Here is a 23,114-nt window from a genome sequence, read left to right on the forward strand (position 1 = left end):
AGCAATGAGATCAAGGAAGAAATAAAAAGCTTTCTGCAAACAAATGAAAATGAACACACAACACCCCAAAATTTGTAGGACACGGTTAAAGCAGTCTTGAGGAGAAACTTCATAGCACTACAGGCCTATCTCAAGAAATAAGAAAAATATCTAATAAACTATCTAAACCTACAACTAAAAGAATTAGAAAGAGGACAAGAAGAAAAGCCCAGACTAAGTAGAAGAAAGGAAATAATAAAGATCAGAGCAGAAATAAATGACACAGGGACAAAACAGTATATATTTATGAAAGGGCAATAAAACCAAGAGCTGGTTCTTTGAAATGATAAACAAAATCGATAAAACTCTAGCCAGACTCATCAATAAAAAAGGAGAGAAATCAGAAATGAAAACAGTAAAGTAACAACCATTGCAACAAAAAAAATTAAGATACCTAAGAATAAACTTAACCAAGAATGTAAAAGACCTGTTCTCAGAAAACTGCATGACCTTGAAAAAAAAAATAGAGGAAGATATAAAAAAGTGGAAGCATATACCATGTTAATGGATTGGAAGAATCAATATCACTAAAATGTCCATATTATCCCAAGCAATCTATAGATTCAATGTAATCCTTATTAAAATACGAAGAACATATTTCACAGATCTAGAACAAAAACTTTAAAAGTTTATATAGAACCAAAAAAGATACTGAATAGCCACAACAATCTTGAAAAAGAAGAACAAAGTAGGAAGGATCACAATACCAGATATCAAGTTATACTACAAAGCCATCATAATCAAAACAGCCTGGTACTGGCACAAGAACAGGCATATAGAACAATGGAACAGAACAGAGAACCCAGAAATCAACCCAAGCCATTATTCCCTATTAATATTTGACAAAGGAGGCAAGAGCATACAATGGAGTAAAAACAGTCTCTTTAATATATTGTGTTGGGACAACTGGACAGGTTCATGCAAAAAAAGAAAACTAGACCACCAACTTACACCATACACAAGAATAAATTCAGAATGCATAAACTACTTAAATATAAGTCATGAAACCATAAAAATCCTAGAAAAAACCATAGGCAGCAAAATATCAGATCTCTCACATAGCAGAATTTTCTTTGATACATCACCTAGGGCAAGAGAAAAAAATAAATAAATAAATGGGACTATATCATAATAAAAAGCTTCTGAACAGCAAAAGAAAACATTAACAAAATGAAAAGCAATCCCACTGTATGGGAGAACATATTTGCCAATGATATCTCTGATAAGGGGCTAACTTCCAAAATATGTAAAGAATTCATATAACTCAACAAAAGGAAGACAAACAATCCAATTAAAAAATAACGGAGCACCCAAATAGACACAGGAAATACAAATAGCCAGGAGATATATGAAAAAAAATGCTCAACTTCACTAATCATCAGAGAGATGCAAATTAAAACTATGAAATATCACCTCACACCTGCTAGAATAGCTGCCATCAACATATCTTCAAATAACATGTGCTGGATAGGGTGTGGAGTAAAGTCTAGTACACTGCTGATGGGAATGCAGACTGGTGCAGCCCCTATGGAAAAAATATGGTGCTTCCTCATAAAAAATATAATTGCCATTTGACCCAGTGATTTTACTTCTAGGAATATATGCTAGGAAGCTCGAAACACCAATCAAAAAGAATATATGCAGTCCAATGTTTATAGCAGTGCTATGTATAATAGCTAAGATCTGGAAAAAAGCCAAGTGTCCATCAGTAGATGAATGGATCAAAAAAGCTGTGGTACATGTACACAATGGAATAGTGCATCTATAAGAAAGAACGATCTCTTACCCTTTGAGATGATGATGAGGAACCTGGAGAGTATTATGCTGAACAAAATAAGCCAGTCAGAGAAAGACAAGTACCACATGATCTCATTTATATAATATCATGAACAAAATAAGCTGTAGATCAAAATACATCCAGAGTCATGGAAGTAGGGAACAGAATGACAAACCTCAGAAGGATGGTGGGTGGGAAGAGATAAACCAAATAATTTATATGCATATATGCATAACCAATGGACACAGACATTAGTTTGGGGAAAGCAGGAGGGGGCTGGGAGCAAGGAGGAGGTGGTCAATGGGGGAGAGGGAAAGGGGAAACATCTGTAATACTTTAAACAATTAAAAAAAGTAACATAAAATAAAATAAATTTTAAAAGATCATTCACATTTATCTACATATTTATTATCTCCAATGCTCTTAATTCTATAGTGTAGATCCGAATTCAATTTGGTATCATTTTTCTTCTGCATGAAAGACTTTCTTGAACATTTTTGGTAGTATATATCTGCGGACAATATTTCTTTTCTTTTTGTATGAGTAGAAAGCCTTTGTTTTGTTTTGATATTTTGTTATAGATTCTAGTTTAATAGTGTTTTTTTTTCTTTCAGTACTTTAAAGATATTGCTCCATTGTCTTCTAGGTTGCATTGTTTTCAATGCAATGCCTCTTGTAGTTCTAATTTTTTTTTTTCCCCAGTACATACATGATATTCCCCCTTTAGCCACTTTAAAGATTTTTGTTTATCCCTGGATTTCAGCAATTAGATTATGAGATGCCATGGAAACATTTATTCTGTTTTCTTTTTCTTGCAATTTGTTGAGCTTCTTGATTATGAGAGTACATAGTTTGCATCAAATTTGGAAAAATTTTAACTACACATATTATTATCCTTCTAACCTTCTAGGACTCAAAAATATGTAGGTTATGTTGAAGACTGTTCCACAGTTCACTCTTGCTCCATGTATTTTTTCCCATCTTTTTTGTATTTTTCATTTTAGACAATTTCTACTTGCATGCATTCAAGTTCACAGACTTTTTCTTTTGCTGTGGTTAATCTGCTGTCAAAACCACCCACTGTATTTGTCATTTTAAATACTGGATTTTGTCTCTAGAATTTCAATTTGCATCTTGTAATAGATGTCCCATTTCATACTTTATCCTGCTGGTGCTTTCCACTATTTTTTTTAACATAAAGAATATAGTTATAATAGTTCTTTTAACATTATTCTCTACTAATTTTATAGTCAGTCTATTACTATTCATTCTCTTTTTATAATTGCTTTTTCACCATACCATGAACTGTATTTTCCTATTTCTTTGTATGCTTGATAATTTTTCATTTAATTGCAAATAATGTAAATTTTGTTGTTGGATACTGGATATTTTTGTATTCTTTAAGTAATTGTGGGCTTTGTTCTGAGATATATTTAAGTTAGTTGGAAATAGTTAAGTTCCTTTGAGGTTTGCTTTTGTTGAGCAAATCCAGAATTGCCTTTAGTTTAGGGTTAACTTGTACCATCACTGAGGCAACACCCTTCTGAGGACCTGCCTAGATGTTCATGAATTATGAGGTTTTCCATTTTGGTTATTAGAAATATGAACTATTCCTGGTCCTGTGTGAACTCTGAGGATTGATTGCTTCCAGTGTTTCCTTCCCTGTCCTCAATAGTTTTCTCACACACCAGTGCTAATCAGTATTCAGCTAAAGACTTGAGGGATCCCTCTACAAATCTCCAGAGCCCTCCAATATGTAGTTTTCTTCTCTCTATGAGTGTTCTTCTCTTCAGTACAGTGTCCCTCTTATTCTAGCCACCCTGTCCTGCCTAAACTCTAAATTCTGGCTCCTCAACTCAGACACTTTCAGGCTGAGTTCCCTTTTCCCTTGGTTGTGGTCTGGAAACTTTCTCCAGGCTGTCAGTGGGACAATCGCAGGGCTCATCTAGTTTGTTTCCCTTCTCTCAGGATTTATGGTCCTGTTCTGCCTTTTGAAAAATGCCTGCAATCCATTGTTTCATATATATTTTTATTGTTTTTTCCTTTGTTTTAAGTATTTAAGATGACGGTATATCCTGTTACAGTTACTTTATTATGGCTCTAAGCAGAAGTTCAGGTTGCCTTTTGGAGTGGGAGCATCACATTAAAAGTCAGAACACCTCCATTCCTACTCAGTGTCACTACTTGGTAGTCTTACGACCTTCAGAGAAATAAATGACTTCTTGGTACTGGGTTTTTTCATCTAGAAAATGGATTATAAATCCTCTCTGCTCTTCTTCACATGATGAATTATATTCATTAAAATACTTGTAAACTATAACGTGCTATGTGAAAGCTAGTTTTGTTAACAATTAAAATTTTATAACCAACTGGTAAATCTTACCAGGAATAATATATATATATATATATATATATATATATATATATATATATATATATATATACCAAGCCACCCCCACATCATTTATAATAAACCTCAAATGAAGAAAATATACATTATTAAAAAGAGTAATCTTATGAGCCTTTCTATGTAATAAGAGTTTGATCTTTTAAAATTTTGGAGAATGCAAAAATCAAGCACACCACCAATGAGTATAGTGTCCACCTATGGAGAAGTCTGCTCATAATTTTTAATGTAAGTTTAATATTAAAAGTAAAAGTATAGCACATTAAACTGGGTGAATTCTTCTCTTAAAAACTAAGTTATTTAACAGTATTTTATTTAGCCAAAGCTTGATACAGTATAGAATAATGAACTGAAACTATTAGGGGAAGACATCAGAAGACATGGCCACCAGCTGACCCAGGGGCTGGACCCTGATAACCAGTGGTTCCTCAACCCCTCCTCTGTCCTTGGAATGTATATTTGTTTACGTTTCCTGCTCTCAGAAGCTGCTCCAAGGTTATAGCTTTGAGATAGGAATATTGCACTGCGACTATTTGGAGTAAGTACATGACTGAATCCAGTTAAGGCCACCCAAGATAAGCCTCATAAGTAAATCCCCTTGTTTATGCAGCCTACCACCTCCAAATCTGGAGTGATCTGCCTCTTTCCTCTGTCTCTCCCCACCATCCGCATACAGAAACCAGTTTCTGATTACACATGAAGAGCTCCTGACAAAGTCCATGAAGCAACAACTGGTGAGCCAGCCAGGATAAAGAAGAAATGGGCTTTTTGAAAGAGGCGTCTACGGGGGAAATCCCACACTGGCCATTGATTTCTATGTGGGGAGGGATGACTTGTGTAAAAGATGCTTGTGGACTGCCAAGCCAATATGGGGACACCCCCAAAACACCAGCTGCTTTAATCCACTTGTTTGAGGAACGAACACTGTAGCAAAGAAGGAAAATAAATGTGTGCCACAGTAGGCTAGCCTCTATTGTGGACAGTTCATCTTGCCACTGATGCCCTACTAGAGGCTAATACACAAATTAGAAAGTGGAAAGGAGAGCTGAGATTAGAGGACATGTGGTTATCCACTGCTTTGCTAGCTTCAGGACTGGCAGACAAGATGGGAGAGCAAGATAAGAAGTTTGAAACCTTAGAGTGGTTTTGCAAAACTAGGAGGACACAAAATGCTGTAGATTAAGATCCATAAAGTTGTTGAGAAAGCCTGATTAGAACTAAGACGTGGAATTGAAGATGTGGAAACTCTGGGAAAATGATTAAAATGAAGGGAATGTTATGATAATTGATGAGTAAAGAAATAAACTGCCCCACGCCATCAGATTCCTAATACAAAGGAAAATTTTAAATAACAATTACCACCCAAAATGCCTAGGACAAAACTTACATTATTTTTCTGTCCCTTGAAGTTGAAAGTCTTATCATGTTTTTAAAATGTAAACATCCACAGACAACCAAAACATTGCTCACAAAGACTGAAGGGGAAAAAAGAGACTTAAACTTTTTTTTTTGGTACATGCCCCTAGCAGAAACCGAACCCAGGACTCTCTGGTCTGCAGACCTATGCTCCAACTGCTGAGCCAAACCGGCCAGGGCTTAAAAAATGCAAACTGCTATAGCCAACACTGATATATAAAAGACCTAAAGTTTTCTTTCTTTCTTTATTTTTTTTTATAAAACTACTAGAAATAATAAGGATATAACAAAATGACTGTATATAAAAAGTAGGATGTGTGTTTTTGGTAAGAGAAGGTATGATGAATAGAGATGCATTTCTATTGAAGGGAAAGAAAGAAAGTAATTTTGTTCTAAAATAAAATGATTGTTCCAGAATAAGAAAGAAAAAAGATAGGACAAATCCTAATTAGATATAACAAGTTGCAGAAGAACTGTAGAAAAGGACTCTTAAAAAGTAATTTTATGTGTGGTCAAACTGACTAAGATTCAAATGGATTTAAGTTTAAAAAAAAGGAGAATTTTGATATCAAAAGGACACTGGTACAAAATGAGAATGTGGTTTTCTCTCTTTTAAACAGACAAGGATTTCTTAGATTATAGAGCTCCTCTTTAGTAAGAGATTATAAACAAGGTATATTTTTACCTAAATGAAAACTGCCTAAAAACAGAGTCTCTGTTTTGTTTTCATTAGGTCTCTAATTACTTAAGAAAACATTTTTCTCTACGAAAAGAGCTAAGTTTTTTACAACTATGTAACTCTTTGAATATGTTACACTTCACAGGAAGCAATGTCAAATAAAAGTAATGTTAAATTTTATTTTGGGTATATTTATATGAAATTCCTTAAAAACAGATATGACCTGGTATAAAGTTATGTCATCATTTATAAATATATTTAAAAAACAGATTTATTTGTCAATTGCATCATTTTCTTTTTTGTATGTGAACTCTCATCAGATATTTAACCAATACCACTTTTAAGTATTTTCTCATTTGCAAACACTTACTGTTTTATGCTGATGTTTTTGCAAAAATGGTCCTACAAAGGTGCTTCAACTTCCAGGAGACTAATGGAAAGACTCTTGACAAGTACAGGCATTTTTTTTTTTTTTTGGTCTAGTTTATTTTATTTATTTTTTATTGTTGAAAGTATTACTAAGATCAATTTGCCTTCGTATGGAAGGGATAGTAATGAATACTTAAAGTGTTCCCCAAAGCTAACTGCATAGCCCCAAAATAGGTCATGGGATGCAGGTCTTTTATTTATTTTATTTTTTTATCCTCACCCGAGGACATTTTTCCATTTTCTGTTCAGGTAGAGTGGGAGGGAGAGAGAGGAACAGAGAGAGAGAGAAACATCGACGTGAAAGGAACACATCGAGTGGCTGCCACCCGCACGACCAACCAGGGCCGGGGACAAACTGCAACCGAGGTACATGCCCTTAGCGGAAACCGAACCCGGATCTCTCTGGACCACAGGCCGACGCTCTAACCGCTGAGCCAAACCGGCCAGGGCTGCAGGTCTTTTATATGTTAGTGTTGGCTATAGCAGTTTGCATTTTTAGAGTCTTTTTATTCCTTCTGTCCCTGAAGAGTCCCTGAGATGTGTCCCTGTTCTCTGGCTAGTAAAATTGGACCATTACATTGATGATATAATGGCAACATGGGAAGCCTTGCCTCTGCTGCCGGACACCGAAGGCTTTGCTGAAACATCTGTGAGGTAAAAGATGGGTGGTGAACCTACTTCTAGAAAATCCAAGGCCAAGCACCACGTTAAGGTTTTGGGAGTCCTTTGATCAGGTAAGACATGCGTTGTCTCAGAAGTTGCGTTTGATAAAGTGCAAGCTTACCCAACCCCTAAGGCTGTGAAGGAGATGTGAGCCTTTACAGTGATTTTGCAGTTGTGGAAGACATATTCCCAACCTGGCACAGTGTCTCTGTCCTTTATAACACTTGGTTAAAAAGCGGGGAAGCAAATATGGACTGGGGATCAGAGCAACAAGCCACCTTTGAGATGGCAAAAAATACTAGTGAAGCAGATTAAAGCTCTAAGCATCTCACAAACAGTACTATCATTTAGAGTTACATGTGTCTGTGATTCCAAAATGTGGCAGGACAAAGAAGGGAAGAACACCCCTAGGATTTCGTTTCCAGTTCTGGAAAGGGACAAAACCCTAATATACCCCCATAAAGCAATAAGAACTAATAGTGTACACAATGCTCCTCCAGGTGGAGTCTCAGAACAGAATGAACCACAGCAGCCAAAGTGCTGAAACAAGAGCTGTTTGGTAAGTGATCACTCATAAGCCCTGATCTTTAAACTTCCGCACTGTGTAAACTGTTCTAAAGAGATTAACCTAATGGCCTGGACTAGGGCAAGTCCAGGGATGGATGATCATGAATAAGCCCTGTGGGGTCAGGATATGTGGAAATACATTTGGGTCCTCCTGCAAGAGTCTGAGGTAGCCCTTACTGTTTTCTATGTCCTTGCTTATAAGGCACTGACACCCCCTGGCAATAAGGAACCTAATGCCCTAGCTTGGATATGAGCCCTATCAACTGACCCTTCAATAGATACAGAAGATTGGGTGCAGAGAAGGATTGTCCACCCTAGTACCTGGATGGGATTGCATATTGCCAAGAATGTTTGGTTGCCCTTAAAATACAACTGGGTTAATGCAGTAACAGCATGTTCTATATGTTCTAAACAATATCCAAAGCACTGCCAAGGATTCTGGGACCATTCACCAGAGTTCCCAACTGGTGAGGATTGACAAATTAATTATATTGCCCTTGCTCCCTATATACCCTGGTTTGTATGAATACTGTTTCTGATCTAACGCAAGCTTCCCCTTATTGATATGCAAAACCAGCTATTACCATCAGAGAATTGGAGAAGTTGAACATTATGTATGGATACTTTCCTCAAATAGATAATGATCAAGGACTGCATTTCAAAAGTCATGATATATGTAAGATCAGGCAGAAATAGATACATGACATTGAATGAAAGTTCCATCTCCCATATAACCTATAAGCAGCAGGTTTGGTAAAAAGGAAAAACAGAATATTAAAGCAGCAGATTAATTCACTAACAAGTACTTGTTAGTGGCTAGGTGGGCTAAAGTACTGTCCTAGAGTTTATTTATTTATTTTTATCCTCACTCGAGGGCATTTTTTTCATTTTTTGTTCAGATAGAGTGGGAGGGGGAGAGAGAGAGAGAGAAACATCGATGTGAAAGGGACACATCGAGTGGCTGCCACCTGCACGACCCAACCAGGGCTGGGGACAAACTGCGACCGAGGTATGTGCCCTTAGCAAGAACCAAACCCAGGACTCTCTGGTCCGCAGGTCGACGCTCTAACCACTGAGCCAAACCAGCCAGGTCACTGTCCTAGATTTTAATACATTTGAATGCTCAACCAGTCCTGAGTGTCTGAGACAGTGCCATAAAGGTACAGAAATCACTGGAAACAGCCATTGCCCCAACTCTCACCATGGATCAATATGCCATGCTGCTGAGAATGTAAAGCCCCATCACTCCTGGGAATTTATGATGGGACATCCCACAGGAATGGGTGAATTACTTCATACCCCTGGGGAAGGGGTAACTATTCAATCACTACTGGGATCCCATTGTCTTGCTGCAAGCTGGTCCTATTGGAATGCACTATGCCTGGAATGGAACATGCACCATTGAAAGAGGGCAGAAGGTGAGGGTTCTGTTCTGGCATAACCCACCCCCAGTCCACCTCCTTATGCTTGACAGATCTACCTCCCCCTGCCAAAATGTATGGTATGTACAACAGATCAAGTTCCTAAAGCTGCCAAACTCCTTCTCCCCTCAAAGCCAGGTGGTTTGATTGTTTCCCACTGGTATGATCATTTGGCTATTGTCTTTGTTCTCTTCATTGGCCTGTAGGACGTTATAGTACATCCTTACTAAATTTACCCACCAAACCTTGAATGATAGCCAACAAAGCCTATCCTTACTGATCACTGAAATGTTTCTAATTTTTAAAAATCTTTCCTACAAAATAAAACGGTCTTGGACATTACTGAATGTTTTGTGTTCATACCTGATGAATTTGTTAATGTGTCATCTTTATTAAATCACATAAAAACACAAGGGAACACCCTGGGTGATCTGACCCCCTCCCTAAGGAAGTTAGCAAATCAATGGTTCAAATAATGGGCTCTTAATGGAAAAAGGTTATCACTGATTTTGGAAATTATTATCTTAAATTGTGTTTTCTCTTACACGTGTCTGTATTATTAGTATATCACCTGCCTCTAATGCAGCCAGATATCTACTAAATGAGCCTCCTCCATGCTAATAAAACCTCTTACTGATCATCAGGACACATTGCAGAAAGGATCAAACATTAGTGCAGGTCATCATAAGATGTGACTGGCACTTGACTCTGGAACTGGACCCTGGCAATTAGAGAATCCACACCCCTTCCTCTATCCTTAGAATGTATACTTTGCTTGCCTTCGAGCTCCCTGAATCTGCTTCTAGGATACATCCTTGAGACAGAAATGTGGTATTGAGACTACCCAGGCTGGGTACATGCGTGAACCCTGTTAATGCCTCTATACGAACTTTTAAGATTCTAGTACGCAGGTGCAGAAATCTTAATCATCAAATCTAGTCATCTAACAGCCACCCAAGACAACTCTACTAAGTTCCTTATTTATTAAACCTACCACCTTCCAATCTGAAATAGTCTGCCTCTTTTTTTGGTCTCTCCCTACCTTCCACGTAGTGAGGGAAATGGGGGTGTGGTTTCAGCTTACACCTGAGAAGCTCCCAGCCAAATTTGTGAAGCAGCAGACACTTTTGTTGTTACGTTTTTATTTTTTGGATTCTAAAAAATAAGTAGTTCTCAACCTTCTTAATGCCGTGACCCTTTAATACAGCTCCTCATGTTGCATGTGGGCGGACCTGCATGTGGGTGGACCACCTGGACACGGATAGAGGAGCGGTGTCTCGGTTCCTAAGGCCATTGGAAATATGTGTTTTCTGATGGTCTTAGGCAACCCCTGTGAAAGGGTCGTTTGACCCCCAAAGGGGTCACGACCCACAGGTTGAGAACCACTGTTTTAGAGTTATCACCTTTATTTGTGACTTAGGTGAAACATGAAACACAGGAGATCAGATGGTTCTCAAGGCTTTTTTTGAAAAACAAGTGAACAAATACACAAAATCAAATAACTGTAAATCATATGCTAAAACCAAGTAAAACGCCAGGATAATTATACCTCAAAAATAAACAAATTGCTTGAAGCTTGCCCTTTCAAAAATAACCTAAAGGAGGAAAAGTTAGGGTGGATTTGAGACTTGAACTTAATAAAATTTTAACATGTGTAAAAGAATTGCCATTTGACCCAGCGATCCCACTTCTGGGAATATTTCCTAAGAATCTCAAAACAGCAATCAGAAAGAATATATGCACCCCTATATTCACAGCAGTGTTATTTAAAATAGCCAAGATCTGGAAACAGCCCAAGTGCCCATCAGCAAACAAGTGGATAAAAAAGCTGTGATACATTAACCCACCAAAGCACTAGGTGGCTGTAAAAAGGAAGGAACTCTTACTCGCAACAGCATGGATGGACCTGGAGAGTATTATGTTAAGCTAAACAAGACAGTCAGAGAAAGACAAGTATCGCATGATCTCACTTATATGTGGAATTTAATGAACAGAATAAACTGACAATTGGGTCCAGAGAAATGGATGCATGGAACAGACTGACAGACCTCAGAGGATAGGGGGCAGGGGGGACGGGAAGAAACTAACCAAAAAGCATATATGCATATATGCGTAACGTAGCCCATGGACTCAGACAATAATGTGATGAAGGCCTGGGGTGGGTGTAGAAGAACAAAGGGCAGGAGGAATTGAGGGTCATCTTTAAAATAATGTCAACAATAAAAAAAAAAAAAAGAATTGCTATAGTAAATCTGTACTCAGAAGCTGTCACTTTAATCTCTCATTTACATTTCATTATTCTTATCTTCACAAAAAGCAGTTCTATTTACCTTCTTTTATAATTAACTTGCCAGACTTTGCTGATATTGAGAAAACTATGTCTCAGCATCTTCTAAACATGAAGTTCAAGTAACAGACAGGGTGTCTATTCTAATACTATGAAAAGATATTCACTGTTCATTTATTGGGCTATAATTACTGGAATGCATTGTCCACATCTCTTATCTTCCATTTTAGAGATATAATATGATTCTGTCACTTAGGTGGAAATGTGAAACAGGACATTTTAACAGACTATCACTTGAGTTTCTCAGAAAACAAAGAAATTATACATTGACCTCATTAAAAAAACACTTAAAATTCCATGTAATTAGTATTAATATTTTTCAGCAACATTTTATATATATATATATATATATATATATATATATATATACACATACATACATATACATAGTGAGATGGGCACACATAGCAAAACAATTTTATGTATACGTTCTCCATATTAATATATGAAAAGATACACATCTACAGGTACAATATCTCTACTCTACCACATGTTTAATGTCTAAATTCAAAGAGGAATGATGTTTGCTCAAAAAAAGCATTATCAGGTAAATATGCTAGACTTCAGATTGTTTCAGCAGTTATAATTTATTAACTTTTAATGACACTTGCTTTTATCACAGAGTGGTAATATGTTAAAATAATAAAATACCTTTAAACTACAAATACCTTATCATATACTCAGATATCAAAACTCACGTTATAACAAAAGTTAAAAAAATCAATTTCAAACAGATAGTTTAACAACATAAGCATAAACAGAGTCTCAAATGGATAATTGATTTCCTGTTGCCTTAGCTCTCTTTCATGCAATCCCACATGCATACACACATATAGAATATGTGACAACTAATGACCAGTGACATAGCATCTTCTGATGAGCTGAACAGTCCCTTGATCCATGCATATCCGCTGACTAAATTGTGAATCTTTTTATGTTTCTGGCCCCAAGCAAATTGTGCAAGTAAATCATTTCTATCTTTCACAAGTTAATGAAGATGTTCCTATTTCCATAAGCATTTATGATAAACATCTCTAAATGCACATTCTAGGTTAATACCTTTAAAATGTGGGTTGCAGCCTGTCACGATTGCAGCAAAGGTAAACACAGTATCATCTCCTCCCACAACCACATCAAAATTACAACTGAACTGCAGAGCAACAATCATTCAGAACCACCTGAAGTCAAGCTGAACTGAAGTCCTAAAACTACGAGATTAAAGAAGCGGCCACAAGGAGACTGGTAGGAGGGGCAGAGGAGGACAGGCTGGTCCCACACCCACGTGTGGTGGATAAAAATTAGGAGATACCTCAGCTGGGAAGGTGCTCCCTGAGGACTGAGGGGTCCCTGTCCCACACCAGGCGCCCAGCTCAGGGTTCCAGTGCCAGGAAGACAATCCCCATGACTTCTGGCTGTAAAACAGGCGGAAACTGAGGCCGAGGGAGGCTGAGGCTGCTGCAGCTACAGGCAGCTCCTCTTAAAGGGCCCACTCACGGACTTACTTGGACCCACTCCCTCCAGGCTCCAGCATGGAGGAGGCAGCTTGAAAGGCACAAGAGACATATGGGAAAGAACTGAGTTGACTGGCATCAGGACAAGAGCTGGAGAGGCAGCTTTCTCCCAGACAGACGTGCTGGCTGAGGCCTCTGTTCCTTTGGTGGGCCCTTCCCTGGGGCGGCAGACAGGCACCATATCTGGGACTCTAGCAACCTGGCTCACACTGTTTGCCCCGCCCTGGTGAGTCCCTGAGGCCCTACCCCACCCAACTTCCGGGACCATGCAAGCTGTTTCCAGTGGCTTTACCGAAGGATTGGTCTGTCTTGGTTCACACTTCAGATTTTTCTAAATTCACTCAAACAAGCAGCATCTGGTCTCAGCGAGCCCCATACCTCTTGTTAAGTGGTCCCAGGCCTGGCACTAGAAGCAGCCAGCCTTGGTTCACAGCTTGGCTTTGCCTGGGCACCTCCAAGTTCAGCACAAGAAAAAGCCATCTGCAGATCACTTTGTAGCTTAGGCCTGGTAGAACACAGGCAGTGGCTGACCTTGCCCCAGAGCCGGCACACCCAGTAGACAGCCTTGGACCATGTGGAAGCACCACCACCCAACCACCTCCACAAGTGACACACTCAAGGAGCAGACTCAGTGGGTACCAGAGCCCTGCTGCAGTAAGTCTTTCTCTGTGTGGTGGACCCTGTATAGCTGATCCTCCAAGGTAGTCAGAGGTTGGTGGTCAGTGGGCACAGCCAGTCCTTGCAGTTGATCAGCCTGAGTAAATCCCTCCCACTGACGTGCCAACAGCAATCAAGACTCAATTACAACAGAAGGTTATACAGTCCACACAAGAGGTGCACCTTGAGGGCACAGCTGGGGTGATCAGGGAGGCTGTGCCACTGGACCCTACAGGACACCTACTACAATAGGCCACCCTATGAAACCTAGGTGACATAGCAACTCTACTTAATACATAGAAACAAACACAGGGAGGCAGCCAAAATGAGGAGACAAAGAAACATGCCCCAAATGAAAGAACAGAATAAAACTCCAGGAAAAGAACTAAACTTAACAGAGATAAAGCTATCTTACAGATTCAGACTTCAAGACACTGATTATAAGGAATCTCAAGGAACTTAGTGAGGACCTCAAGAGCATAAAAAAGGACCAGTCAGAAATTAAGAATGCACTTCCCACCCTGTAATATCTATATTCTAATTCCTAGAACCTATGAATATTTTAGTTTCCGTGGCAAAAGTGAATTAAGGTTGCAGAGGAATTAAGGTTGCTAATCAGCTGACCTTGAAATAAGGAGATTATCCTAGATTATTTGAGTGGGCCCAGTATTATCACAAGGATCCTTAAATGTGGACTGACATTAGAGGCAGAACATTGTCAGAATTATATGATGTGAAAAATTATACTAACCAATGTCAACCAATACATTCAATAAGAAAAAAAAGATTTGATTAGCCATTGCTAGCTTTGAAGATGGAGGGCAGCCACAAGCCAAGGAATGTGGGCAGCCTCTAGAAGCTTGAAAAAGTAAGAAAACAGATTCTTCCCCAGAGCCTCCACAAAGGAAAGCCCTGCTGACACGTTGATTTTAACCTAGTGAGACCTACTTCAGATCTCTAACTACCAGAACTGTGAGACAGTACATGAGTTGAATAAACCTACTATGTTTGCGGTAATTTGTTACAGCAACAAACAGAAAACAAATACAGCTCCTCTTGAAGATATTAATGACAGCGACCTCAATATATATACTCTTCATAACACTCTGTTGACAAATCAAATATTTAGCATAAATATAATTTCAATGGTAAAGCCGTCACTATCACCCAAATAAGTGGATTCACTCAGACTCTTAACAATTTTACCCATCATATAGGTGTAGCAATCAATGAGATAATGTTGACTCCGGAATAGAGCAAAGCTAATGTATATTAGCCATGTAATACTTTGATTACATATTTCTTTATACATGTGAAAATGAATAAAGGGAAAATCAAAGTTTTTTCTTTCAAAGACTATCAGCTCTTGGAAGTTGTACAAGTCTTATTTCACTTTACATCAGTTCCTCTCAGATTTTAATGTGCATATGAATTGCTTGGGGATCTTATTAAAATGCAGATTCTGCTTGGCCGGTATGGCTCACTGGTTAAGCCTCAACCCTTGCACTAAGAGGTCTCTGGTTCGATTCCCAGTCAGGGCACATGCCCAGGTTGTGGGCCAAATCCCCAGTGGGGGGCATGCAGGAGGTGGCCAATCAATGTTCTCACCCATCAATGTTTCTATCTCTCTCCCTCTCGCTTCCTCTCACTCTAAAATCAATAAAGAAAATAAATTTTTTAACTGTAAATAAAGAGGAGCCTTATTGTAGCTCTCCAACCTTTAACCTAGTAGTTAAGAATGCAACCTCTGCTTTAATTCCTGTCTCTGCCACTTACTACTTGTATGAACTTGGACAAGCGTCATGCACATATGCTTGTCTACATGAGAAAAGTGCCAACCTGAGGCATATAAGTAATATGCTTGCATGCATGTTGTAAGAACCTTCAAAAATTGTCCCCAACTCCAAAGGAAGTGAGGATAAGAAAACATTTCCCAGAAATGTTGTCACTCTGACAAATAACACATTTAAAGATTCTAAGGATCAACCCAACTGACATAAGACTAGTTCTAAAACAGGAGACCAAGAAAGTAGAACAGCTGCTCTTGTAGATTTCTTTACAGATGTAAAGTGTGCACCTGGATCTCTGGTTATTCCAGACAATTTTTTTACTAGTTGGCATAGGAGTGACTCCATCTCCTTGCAAGGACAGGTTTCAGTTTATTGCCTTAAGATTTTATGCAGACTAGAAAGATCTCAGGGTATCAGTGACAGGTTATGAATTGACTTAACCTCACCAGCTTCCTTCTTCTGTAGAATATCTGTCTAAAATGTTTACTGTTTACTTCCAAACTAGTATGCCCAGATATAATATACTCAATGGAAGTATATTAAGACACACTCAATTCCATATTTAGGTAAATGTCTCCACTGAAAAATGAAAATCAACAATTCAACTGAGAAAGTAGAAGGGAGGGAAGGAGGGAGGGAGAGGAGAGAGAGAGAGAGAGAGAGAGAGAGAGAGAGAGAGAGAGAGAGAGAGAGAAACATCGATGTGAGAGAGACACATTGATTGGCTGCCATCGGCATGGGATGAGACCAGGGCTAAAGATCAAACCTGCAACCGGAGTACATGCCCTTGACTGGGAATCAAACCCACGGCCCTTTGGTCCACAGACTGACACTCTAACCACAGAGCCACAGCAGCCAGGGCTAAAACACATTTTATATACAACTTCATGCCATCATTTTCAACCAAGACTCACAGGGCATATTTTAATAAAATGCGACAATGAGGTACCACCTCACACTAACCAGAATGGCTATCATCAATAAATCAATAAAAATCAAGTGCTGACAAGAATGTGGAGAAAAGGGAAGCCTTATGCACTGCTGGTGGGAATGCAGACTGGTGCAGCCACTATGGAGAGCAGTATTGAATTTCTTCAAAAAATTAAAAATTGATCTGCTCTTTGACCCAGTGATACCATTCTTAGGAATATATCCTAAGAAACATGAAACACCAATGAGAAATATGATATGCACCCTTATGTTCATAGCAGCACTATTCACAATAGCTAAGATCTGGAAACAGCTCAAGTACCCATCAGTAGATGAGTAGATAAAAAAGCTGTGGTAAATTTACACAATGGAATATTATGCAGCTGTAAAAAAGAAGGATCTAGCACCCTTTGAGACAGCATGGAGGGACCTGGAGAGTATAATGCTAAGCAAAATAAGCCAGCTAGAGAAAGACAAGTATCACAATATCACTTATATGTGGAATCTAATGAACAAAATAAACTGATGAATAAAATAGAAACAGAGGCATGGACACATGGAACACACTGACAAATCTCAGAGGAAAGAGAGGAGGGAGGCAGGAAGATATTAATGCATATATGCATTACCCATGGACACAGACAATAGGGTGGTGAAGGCCTGGGGTGGGACAGGAACCGGGAGGAGGGAGGTAATGGGGGAAAGAATAGCAGGGAGACATCTGCAATAGTGTCAACAATAAACATTTAATAAAAAAAGAAATGTGAGCCTGGCCAGTGTGGCTCAGTGGTTGAGCATCGACCCATGCACCAAGAGATCACCAGTTCGATTCCTGGTCAGGGCACATGCCCAGGTTGTGGGCCTGATCCCCAGTGGGGGGCATGTAGGAGGCAGCCAATCGATGTTCACTCTCAGCGATGTTTCTATCTCTTTCTCCCTCTCCATTTCTCTCTATCTAAAATCAATAAAGAAAAAAAGTTTTTAAAGAAATGTGAGTATGCATCATTTGTTCAAGGTAAGAAATGAATGATATTTTAGAAATAGTATCGTGTTCATGAAAAAACATTATGGTATAAAACACACACACACACACACACACACACACACATACATTGAGCTGGGTCTCCAGAGACTTAGATCCTCACCAAAACTCTGCCAAAAAAGATCATTACATATTTCCTTGGTCAAGTATAGCTTGGTGATTAAAAGTCGAATAGACCTACCTATGTTTGTATCCTGCAACATTTTGTAACTGTGTGGTTCCAGGAAAGCCATCACTTTGAGCCTCTTTTTTCTTATTTGTAAATTGGAAAATAATACTAGAAACTATCTCAAAGGGATATTGAGGTTTAAATGTGATAACATATATAAAGTTGTCAGTATAATTCCTGTCACTATTTTTTTCTAATTATTTTTTCTTTATAGATGAAAGAGAGAAACAATGATGAGAGAGAACATGGATTGGCCGCCTCCTCCCTGCCCTCCACTGGGGATCAGGCCCACAACCTGGCATGTGTTCTTACAGGGAATAGTACCATCAGCCTCTTGGTGCATGGGTCGACACTTAACCACTGGGCCATACTGGCCGGGCTGGCACTAAATTCTTAATACACATTATCACATACTAATACTGGTAAGGTACTTCACTTCTGTGGGCTTCAGTTTCCCATGTAAAATGGGTAATTGGCTTATCATTAGAAAATTCCTTTCAGCTCAAAGTTAAAACTTAAATGAGAAATTCCAATGCCATCCTCTCATTCAGCTAGGAATTGTAAAATAAACCCTTAAAATACAAACACTACACTTTTTTTTTCATATTTTACTTTAAACTCTGTAAAGTGCGGGGCACATTCCTAAGCATTATATTCTATCTAGAGTGCCCTGCCTTTGAACAGTTTTGTCTATTGATCTATATGGAAATGTCTATGTAATTCTTATTAATTACTATGCAAGGTGGCTACAAGCTAAAACACTTTGGAGTGATTCACATAATATAGGTAATAAAAGGAAAAAATCAAAGAAATAGGATTTTTCACTTACAGTAAATAACATTCATATTTCACTTACAGTAATCTATAACAATGATTCTCAAATTTACACGTTCTGATACCCTTCTGGACTACTTTTCATCCATTTCCTAGACTGCAAACCTTGACGTAATATTGGGATGATGCCTCCAAGTGAAGCAGCATTCAAAGTGAAGTCTGTAAAGAGTCTCTATATAAAACTATGGTCACACATTCTTTCAAATGAAACAGTCTGTGGAATAAACAATGCTATTTGAAGCCCAAAGGGTAGAAAAGTGATAACTGATATGTTATATACTAGCAATTATGGCAGTCATTGCAATGAATAACTCTGAATCAAGAGACATACAAATGAAAACTATCAGTAATAGTGTAAACCAGCAGTTGTAAGATATATTGCAATAAAAAGAGTAAATAATTAGTAGATGTTAAGATAATATACACGATGCAATGTCACCAAAAAGAAATATAGAAAAATTTAAAGAAGTCTTAGTGTTTTTGTTGTTGTTGTTGTTGTTGTTGTTCAGATAGAGTGGAAGGGAGAGAGAGGAAGAGAGAGAGAGAGAGAAACATCAACGTGAAAGGGACACATCAAGTGGCTGCCATGTTCACAACCCAACCAGGGCCAGGGACAAACTGCAACTGAGGTACGTGCCCTTAGTGGGAACCAAACCCAGGTCTCTCTGGACCATGGGCCAATGCTCTAACCGCTGAGCAAAACCAGCCAGGGCAGAAGTCGTAGTGTTTTTGAAACTGAATAAAGTGTAGACAGAACCATGTTGGGGATAATGTTCCTTTGATTTTATTTATGTGGAGAGAACATATTTGGAAGTCACCCGCTGTATTGCCCTTTCTCTGACTCATATTCAGGTTTATTCAGTCACTGGATGGTCTCATGCCTGACCAATGATCTAAAACAATATTACATTGTTTCTCAAATCCCACAGAATTGTGGAACAAAGACCATATATGGCTGAAGATATTACAAATAGTTATTCAAGTGCTGTGAGCGGAAGATAAAGAAGTAGGTAGCATGGTATCAACCCTTAGGAAGGGGTTTAAAATCCAATTGAGGAGTCTAGTCTAACACACACACAAGTGCATAAGAACAATATAAAGAAAACTATAAGGAAGTGACAAATATAAGAACTGATGTAAGAGTTATGGAAAAGTTAAGCTTAGATTAAGAGTTAGATTAGATTTGGAAGGCACTTTTGAAGAGGTATAACTTGAGATAAGCTTCCAAAGTAGGTAAATATGAATAAGTAGAAGAGAGGACATCCTAGGTGAAGGGAGTGGTAGTGGTATAAGGAGCAGAATTCTGGGGGTTGATTGTTCAAAGGACATTAAGGACAGTCATGCAGTGAAGAAAAAAGTAAAATAGGGTACCTGTGGTACAATGAAACCAGATTGTGAAGCCATTTTCAATCCAAGTGGAATTGGGCTTGGAAAAATAGATGATGGAGAGTCAAGAATATTTTTATGAAAACTGATGAAAGAAGTGTTCACTGACCATTAGCCTTGTAGGATGAGTTTGGGATTTAGGGCACAAAGGGATGCTGGCCAGGAAGCTCCTGAAGTGACTGGATGGATGGTGATGAGATTTTAGTTGCAAGATAAGAGAAAAATGGTAGCAGAAGTTTTTCAAAGGAAAATTCACCAGGATTTGATAACACCTTAACTATAAAAAATGGAGAAACATCCAGATTTTGCTGTGAAGACTTCATGATTAGAGAATGGAGCAGAATTAATAACAGTACTGTGCAATTTCTCCACCAAGGACAGGCAAGCGGGTTGTTTCTGACAGTTGCTGAGTGATGAAGACCCTCCCAATGAAGGGGAGTTGGACATGGTCTCTCAAAATAAGATGTGCCTTTGGTGGTCTTAGCATAGACAAAGAGGAAGAAGAAAGAAGGACTTAGCACCAACCCTGAAACAGAGACCAAGTCTTTTTAAGAGCTCGTTCCAAAAAGAAAAAAAAAAAAAGGACAAGAAAAATGTCTTACTCTGAATCTCCACAATGGACCTCGCTCTAAGTCTCTCCAAAGAGTTTTAAGTTTCACAATCACTGAGTGACACTCCAAATCAGAATTTCTTGAAGATTAAAAGTTTGATGCACTTGAATAGTGTTTTGTTTTTTTTATCCAAATGGTTTCTCATCTCAGTAATTTCTGTTCCACAAATGCCTCTCTGAGTTCTTTATTATTTTTCCTAACCTGTTATCTGTAGACTAAGAATCTGCCTTCTTAAATTCAGCAGGCCCATTTTGAGTCTGGGTATACTCAGTAGGGCAGATTCAAATGTAACTGGCAGATTCCTCTTCATCACCTGGCACTTGTAACATCACAGGGCCAGCCCCCAACCCTTCCCACATTCTGCCCAGAGCTCAACCCCACCCCCTCCAGCGACAGAGAAAAAGCGCCTGCGCATACTCCACGCCTATTCTCTCCTGGAACTGCCCCCTCCAAGTTGTTAACGCGCAAGCGCAACACCCTCAGAGCGTTTGAGTAGGGCTGTGAGAGATCTACTGTCCAGTGAAATCTAGAAGTGTTAGAATCATCTCCCCCCACCACCACCACCACTCCTTTCTTCCGAAGCAGAGGCGCCACTTCCTCCTATTCCGGTGCCAGAAGCGCGTCCCCAAAGTCGCCTTATCTCGGAGCAAGTTCCTTCGCTTTCTGGCAATGCCCACTATCACTACACTCAGCTCATTTCTAACCTCGAGCTGCCGCCAGCCTTCACTCGGTGGGTAGAGGCAATTGGCTCCCTAAAACCTGTACCAGTTTGTTGGCAGCCTCTTTAGGCCTCTGAACCCACGGGCCCCCCACTGGGCAGAGCATTAGCTAGGTGCCTTGCTCGCCCTCCTTCGCCCTTCACACCCACCCAGTCTGGGTGCTTACCTCGGGCTTGGTGCGGTCACGGGAGGGATCAAGGATCCCAGATCAGGCCACTGTTGGGGCCGGCGGAATCAGCGAGATTTTTCCTGGGGCTCCACTGCCTCCTCAGACAATGAAATCAGCGTGTCCGATCATCAATTCTCATCATGATCGTGACGTCACAAAAGACAGCGGCCAATGGGAGCCCGAGATCAGCTCCGGACAGTCCCTGGCCTCAGCCCAGAACCCTAGAGTAGGGAGGGGGAAGGGAGTTAGCTGCCTGCAGTGGGGCTGCCTCTTCCCCGCACATCGGAGCTTCATGCAAGGCCAGGCCTCTCTGCACCTCTCCCTTCCTGAATAGCAATGAACGCCCAGCATCACTGTAGTAGTTATATGCCAGCCATTTGAGCAGGTGCTGCCTGGTCTTCCAACTTGAGATTCACTTTCAGCAGAATTGTTGAAAGCTGCCAAAACCAAATGAACACATAGTGAAATATAGTCTATTGTGGTCAGGGTTCAATTGACAGTTATGTATGCAGTGTTCACTAAAGTCGAGAAGGTCTTTGTCGAGCCTTTAAATTTGTCAGTGAGAGAGTGTACTGTTTTTGTGACATTTTGACTCTGACTACTGAGGCAAGAAATTAAAATTATGGGTTCTATTCACCTAAACTCAATCTCTGTTCTTCCAGAAGCTACTTGAGTACTTGAGTGATCGCCATTGTACCATTACAGAAAAAAAAAAAAAAAAAAAAAAAAAACTTCAAACCATATGTTACATCATTTAATACTCACATGATACACTCCCAAAATTTGTTGGATGCCATGAGAGATGTAAAATTTATTGGTCCTCTGCTATCATAGAACTTACAACATCATTCGGAAGATAAGATTAGCACACATTAAACATTCACAACAATAAAATAAAGTACATGATAATGTGCTCAGCCATGAGTTACAGACGAGCTGCATCATTTAATGACTGGAGACATCAGTGAGGTGATGATAGTTGGGGCAGCATTCTATGCTGCAGTTAAAACTTGAAATGGTATTGAATGGTGGATAAGAGAAGATGAAAAGCACTGTCATAAAGGGGGAAGAAGAGTCAAAAGTAAAAAAGTATAGATATGTATGATGTGAGGAGGTCCAAGATGAAATCAGCTTGACAAAGAGAGGGTATATGTTGAGGACTAGTGGGGAATAGGATAGACTGGTAATAAAAGCCTTTAAAGTGGGCAAGAACTTAGATTGTTTTTCTTTATTGATTTTAGAGAGAAAGGAAGTGAGAGAGAGATAGAAACATTGATGAGAGAGAACATCCATTGGCCGCCTCCTGCATGCCCCCCACTGGGGATCGAGCCCACAGCCTGGGCATGTACCCTGACCGGGAATCAAACCAGTGACCTCTTGGTGCATGGGTCGATGCTCAACCACTGAGCCACACTGGCTGGACAGAATTTAGATTGTATTGAAAGCCACCAAAGGCCTGGCCAGTGTGGCTCAGTGGTTGAGCATCGACCCATGCACCAAGAGCTCACCAGTTCGATTCCAGTCAGAGCACATGCCCAGGTTGTGGGCCCG

The 23,114-nt window shown here is 39.4% G+C and overlaps 1 protein-coding gene across 1 annotated transcript in view; it reads right to left on the reverse strand.

The window, feature by feature from the left end:
• HDX (highly divergent homeobox) overlaps window positions 1-21,671 on the reverse strand; it is a 158,942-nt gene extending 137,271 nt beyond the window's left edge. The window contains exon 1 of the mRNA XM_036271429.1: window positions 21,561-21,671. The gene's annotated coding sequence lies outside the window, so the exon portion shown is untranslated. The remainder of the gene's footprint in view (window positions 1-21,560) is intronic.
• Window positions 21,672-23,114: the final 1,443 nt, after the last annotated feature.

This window comes from Molossus molossus, unplaced genomic scaffold (genome assembly GCF_014108415.1).
Source record: "Molossus molossus isolate mMolMol1 unplaced genomic scaffold, mMolMol1.p scaffold_m16_p_2, whole genome shotgun sequence".
Lineage (NCBI taxonomy): Eukaryota > Metazoa > Chordata > Mammalia > Chiroptera > Molossidae > Molossus > Molossus molossus.